This window comes from Pseudophryne corroboree, chromosome 5 (assembly GCF_028390025.1).
Source record: "Pseudophryne corroboree isolate aPseCor3 chromosome 5, aPseCor3.hap2, whole genome shotgun sequence".
Lineage (NCBI taxonomy): Eukaryota > Metazoa > Chordata > Amphibia > Anura > Myobatrachidae > Pseudophryne > Pseudophryne corroboree.
Genome location: NC_086448.1, coordinates 209,776,880 through 209,783,848, shown reverse-complemented (window position 1 = coordinate 209,783,848; position 6,969 = coordinate 209,776,880).

The following is a 6,969-nucleotide window of genomic DNA, read 5'->3' as shown; positions in this document are numbered from 1 at the left end:
TATTATATGCGCCTAAATTTAGTGCCCCCCCTCTCTTTTTTACCCTATGTAGTCTGGAAACTGCAGGGGAGAGCCTTGGGAGCGTCCTTCCAGCGGAGCTGTGAGAGAAAATGGCGCCAGTGTGCTGAGGGAGATAGCCCCGCCCCTTTTCCGGCGGACTTCTCCCGCTTTTTAAATGTATATTTGGCAGGGGTATTTTACACATATATAGTCTTTATGACTATATTATGTGGTATTTGCCAGCAAGGTACTCTTATTGCAGCCCAGGGTGCCCCCCCCAGCGCCCTGCACCCATCAGTGACCGGAGTATGTAGTGTGCATGGGGAGCAATGGCGCACAGCTGCAGTGCTGTGCGCTACCTTGATGAAGACCGAAGTCTTCTGCGGCCGATTTCCAGGAATGTCTTCTTGCTTCTGGCTCTGTAAGGGGGACGGCGGCGCGGCTCCGGGACCGGACGACCGAGGCTGGGCCTGTGTTCGATCCCTCTGGAGCTAATGGTGTCCAGTAGCCTAGAAGCCCAAGCTAGCTGCAAGCAGGTAGGTTCGCTTCTCTCCCCTTAGTCCCACGTAGCAGTGAGTCTGTTGCCAGCAGATCTCACTGAAAATAAAAAACCTAAAATATACTTTCTTTTCTAGGAGCTCAGGAGAGCCCCTAGTGTGCATCCAGCTCGGCCGGGCACAAGATTCTAACTGAGGTCTGGAGGAGGGGCATAGAGGGAGGAGCCAGTGCACACCAGGTAGTCCTAAATCTTTCTTAGTTGTGCCCAGTCTCCTGCGGAGCCGCTATTCCCCATGGTCCTTACGGAGTTCCCAGCATCCACTAGGACAACAGAGAAAATATAAACGCTGTAAGGGCATAAAAGAAATTCTGCCCTCACCTGATGTCACATCCGGGTCCTGTCAGCAAAGTGAATATAGATTCAACCGTGTGCATAGAGAAGTGGGAGACGGTGGTGCAGGTAATAAGACACATAAAGCCATCTAGAGATGGTGTTATATTTCTCAATAAATATGAGCGAAGCATTTCATTACCCTCTGCACAATACCATGAAATGTGCTTTAATATCATTCACAAAGCATACTATTCACCAAATAGGCAATATTTAGCGGCAATGACCGACTCTGAGGAATGCCAGAAATGTTGTACCCCGAAAGCAGACTTGTTCCATTGCTTTTGTTTGCCCAATGCTTCACAGGTTTTGGATTGAAATTAGGAATTACACTACTGAACATTTGATACATTATCTTCCCTTTACACCTGAATGGACAATCTTTGGGATTATCCCCGACAATAAAAGGATTACGGGGGGCTGCAAAAAGTTGCTTATGGCTATAAATGCGGCAGCTCGAAAATCTATTGTGCAATTGTGGATTCTTCCTAGTCTTCTCACTTTGGCTTTATTTAAGGGGAAGTTGCACCATCTCTTCCAAATGGATTTACTGGAGACAACATTACAAAAAGATAAGAGGGCTTGGAAATTCATTGGGGGAGATTCAAATGTTTGAAAAGTCAGTTGGGAGTCTGTTTTTTCCTACCTAATAGACAGTAAAAAAACAGACACCCCAACCGACTTTTCAAACATTTGAATCTCCCCCTTTGAGTCCTGGGAGAGCTACATTGCTAATCTCCAGATAACCAATGCAGAATTAGAAACTCTCTCAAAAATACAGAATGGTATGAAACGAGGCTATTAGGGGACACTCCTATTGTGTTGGAGACATAGGTGCCGATTTATGTTTTTGCTGGTGGGTGCTCGGCAGGAGGCGGCAGCGGGAATGAACGGGCGGCTGCGGCAGTGACTAATGCCCATTACACATTATGACACACACACAGTAATGCCCATTACACATTATGCAACACACCGTAATGCCCATTACGCAATATGCCACACACCGTATTGCCTTTTACGCATTATGCCACACACCGTAATGCCCATTACACATTATGCCACACACCATAATGCCCATTACGCAATATGCCACGCACCGTAACACATTATGCCACACACCGTAATGTCTATTACACATTATGCCACACACCGTAATGTCTATTACACGTTATGATACACACCGTAACACCAATCACATATTATGCCACACACAGTTTTGGCCCTGACACAATTTTATGCCCCACACAATAATGCCCCTTACACATTATGCCACACAGTAAGGCTTCTAATTACTTTTAAATTACCTGCCTGTTGTCAGGGGTCTCATGCTCGTTGCCAAGGGTGTCATGCACATTATCAGGGATTTCATGCTCTCAATCCCGCGGTGGATTGAGATGTGGATTGAGATGCGCTGCGGGCTGTAGAAGCGCTTCCGTCCATTGCAGCGTAAAAAAAAACCCTTAAAATACCCGCAGCAGAGGAGACAGGCGCTAGAGGTCAAATTTGACCCCTTGCGTCTGTCTATTCCTTGGCGGCAGCCATTTTTGGTGGGTTTTTTACACTGCAATGGACAAAGTGCTTCTGCAGCCCCTAGGGCGTCTCAATCCACTGCAGGGGCCAGCGGTAACTTTACTGGGGCAGCGGCTGGTTCTGTGGGTGCTCCTCATTGTCCGTGGGTGCTCAGGCCTGGGAGCACCCACGGAATCGACGCCTATGGTTGGAGACATAAACTAAACATACACTATACAATTATCTGGCAGATCTGGCTGGTTGCAATGAAAATGTGGCAATGCATGAGAGTTAAAGACAATCGACCATTTGCTCCCAAACACTGGAACACAGACAAAACTTGCCATGGATTTAATTAAATTGTATGAACAACAGTTTTTGTCCATTTTCCAGAGTTTGGGAGCAAATGGTGGATTATCATTTGCTGTCATCCATTACCAGCTTTTTATTCTAACCAGCCAGATCTGGCAGATGATCTGCCAGATAATTGCATACCTCCCAACATGACCATCTCCAGGAGGGACAAAATGCTCTGCTCCTGGACTTTTCTCTTAATTGGTGATTTCCATCACCTGTTTTGAACAGGTTAATGGATAAGCAAGGTGTTTCAGCACAGGTGGCAATCATACATTAAGCGGGAAATCCAGGAGCAGAGCATTCTGTCCCTCCTGGAGAGGGTCCTGTTGGGAGGTATGCACTATTTCACAGGCTCTCAAACTCGGTCCTCAGGACCCCACACGATGCATGTTTTGCAGGTCTCCTCACAGAATCACAAAACAAATAATTAGGTCCACCTGTGGACCTTTTAAAATTGCAGGTAACCGAGCAGGTCCATCTGTGCACCTGCTGGGTTACCTGCAAACAGTGCCAGATTAAGGTTCTCAAGGGCCTGGAGCTGAAATTTCTAAAGGGCCTATTGTATGCTACTGCAGGGGGTGTGACCAGCATGACGGGTGTGTGGCTACTGATAATGGGGGTATGATCAGTGTATATATTTTATATGCGTGTGTGCGTGCATGTGCGTGTACGTACGGGTCTGGGACTCAGGGTCGACAACAATTAGGCCGACACCACTAAGGTCGACACCAATTGGTAAACACACCTTAGGTCGACACCTGAAAAATGTCGACGTGGAAAATAGGTCGACGTGAACAAAGTCGACATGGAAAAGGGTCGACATGAGTTTTTCATGTTTTTTTGGTGTCGTTTTCTCCGTAATGTGACCGGGAACCCCAATTAGTGCACCGTGTCCCCTATCATGGATCGCTTCACTCGCCATGCTTCGGGCTAGGTGCCTCGCTGCACTCGGCACAGGTTACCATTTCCAATTGTAGTCCACGTGGATCGTAAAGTATGAAAAAGTTCTAAAAATGAAAAAAAAGTTAAAAACCCATGTCGAACTTTTTCCATGCCGACCTTGTTCATGCCGACCTATTGTCTGTGTCGGCCTATTTGAGGTGTCGGCCAATTTGTGTCGACCTAAGTGGTGTCGACCTGGAATCCGGATACCGTACGTACGTACGTACGTACGTACGTACGTACGTACAGTATGTATGTATGTATGAGTTTGAAAAATAGAAAACTTTCAACACTTAAATGTCCAATTATCTAAAAAAAACAAAAATTTTTAAACAAACATACACAGAAAATATAACAAGAAGGGAGGTAATCTGCGCACTGGGGTGGTTTTACTGTATGGGATGTGCTGCTAGTCAAAAGGGTGCATCATTTCACGAGTACTCAAATTGTAGGGGATGAGCGCAGTCAGGTGAAAACCAGATATCCATACACAGAAAATAGAAAAATTCAAAAAATGGAAATCAGATAAAACAAATGTGGTCATCATCATCCTTAATTAATGGTATGTATATATATATATATATATATATATAAAGAAGCAAGGGAGGAGGTATAGCGCCACTTGTGAAGTATAATCTCAGTAAATACAACTTAAGATATAGTTAAAATTGTTTAAACATTACCATAATAAAACACACATAACCTCATTAAAGGTGTCTGCCGGGCCCTAAGTATGCAGTGCCGGTATCGCACTGCTGGGCGTATGGAAAAATGGAGAGATAGGGTTCGGCGCTCAGTGTTGCTAAAAAATGGTGAGTTTAAAAGCCAAAAAATATATGCATGTATAAAATTTATAAAAATAATTTTTAATATATATGAGAGTAAAAAAGTTCTTATTACAAAAAGCATAAAAGGCATAAAAACATACAAACATAAAAAGTCAGGACCAAGTTTTAAAAGGATAAGGAGTTTAACTTAACTCAAGAACAGCAAGGGGTTAGTGCAGGAAACCCAACGCGTTTCGTCTCATCAGACTTCTTCAAGGGGTAGCTAATCACACCTGCCCTATGGAAGTTGCAAACTTCCCATCTGAGTATTACCTCCAAATGAATTATGAAGTGTCTGTGTATGGAAACACTTTAGCGACATGCCCGGGACACCCTCATAGCACGACCTTGAGAAAGACTAATAATGTCCTGTTATCGTGTATTAACACATGGAATCCGGGATTAAGTATCCGGACTCATTTGTTACCGCAACTCCAAGGGCTGCTGATCGGGGATTATGTTTTTGGTGCCCCAATAAGTGGCAGGTATTGGGGCTAACTGAATAGCCCCAGGCGAAGCAATTAGCTGCAGTAAATTACCACAGATAATTGAATACCAGCCACGTTTCGGTCCCCTAAGGACGTTTGTCAAGACCTCAGAGCTTGTTAGCCAGAACAAACAAACAAACAAACCCTATTACCTGTGCAAGTAGGTCTATAAATACTACTGGGGCACCCTGACTGCCTCCACGTACAGACATCACTGGAAACGAGGTCATCAGTGCATCTCCTACATTAGCAAACTTCATCTAGCCTCAGAACCTAATCATAATAATAATAGTAATATTTATTGGACTCAAGATATCCACCTAGTTAAATCTCACCCATGCTGGCTCTCAAGATTACCCAACAACATAGATAACAAATCTGCATGTGTTCCATTACAGCAGAACGCATAACCAGAAGTCCGCTGCTACTGGAACTTTCAGCCCTGCGCTCAATCCGGCTGAAATGCACGGCACTATGCCTCCAGAGCGCTGTGTTCCCACGTTTCCGGCTTGTGTTCTACCCAAGTGAAATGCACAGCCCTCCCATAATTATAGGACCACCATATCGCCACCACAGGGCACAGTGTATACACACACATATATATAAAAAATATATGATTATATATATATATATATATATATAGATATATATATAGATATATATAGATATAGATACATATAATATATATACTCTACATACACACACAATATATATTTATATACATATTATATATATACACATACATATAATATATATATATACACATATGCTCCCAACGGACCGGCACTTCCTCCTTCACTTGTTGCAATGGCTCCGGTGCCCTCCAGACAGATTCACATAAACCAGACAAGAAGAGGCGGCACTCGGAGGCTTTGAAGTACAAATAGTGTATTCAACAGAGAAACCTTTCTCTGTTGAATACACTATTTGTACTTCAAAGCCTCCGAGTGCCGCCTCTTCTTGTCTGGTTTATATATACACATATATACATACACATAATATATATATTGTACATATACACACACATATATAATATATATTATATATATATATATATATATATACACATATAATATATATATATACATATATACATACATATAATATATACATATGTACATATGTACATACATATAATATATATATATATATATATATATATATATTTATATATATATATATATATGTATTAAAGTCAGCGCCTAAATAATCGTTATTTTAGCAGCAGTGCAGGAGTCAGCAGGACTACACCTCACCTCAGGACAGGAGTATCTTTATAGAGCAGCCTACTCAGAGGCCGTCACTGTGCAGCAGCTGCTGCTTCCTTCAGATCATGTGCGGTGGTGCCGGGGCGGCGCTCTACGACGTCACACATCCTGACGTCACTGTGTATGCGGCGCAAGGAGCCGGGGGAGCCAATGCAGGTGAAGCAAGCCTTCCATTGCGCCGCTGTAAGGGCACAGTTTATGCCGCCGCTGCTGACGGAGGGGGTGAGAGGGGGTTGCGGCCAGAGGGCGGGACCTTGGCAGGCTGCTGTAGCAGGAATTTTTTTTCCTGTCTACAGCAGCAGCACAGCAGATGCAGTGGGCCTATTTTGATGGGGGGCTTGGAGCTGCAGCTCCATCCGCCCCATTGTTAATCCGGCTCTGCCTGCAAAACATGCACTGTGTGGGGTTCTGAGGACCAAGTTTGAGAACCTGTGCACTACGATTGCCATCACCTGTGGTGAGCTAGTTAATTGTTAAGAAAGGTGTTTCACCACAGGTGATGGCAATCATACATTACCAGGAAAGTCCAAGAACAGAGCATTTTCTCCCTCATGGAGAGGGTCAGGTAGGAAAGTATGCACTATTTTAGCTAATGTTCAGGATCCCACCCATGGTTTCTGATCCCTAATAACATGACCCTCTCCAGGTGCTCTGCTCCTGGACTTCTCTCTTAATTTATGATTGCCATC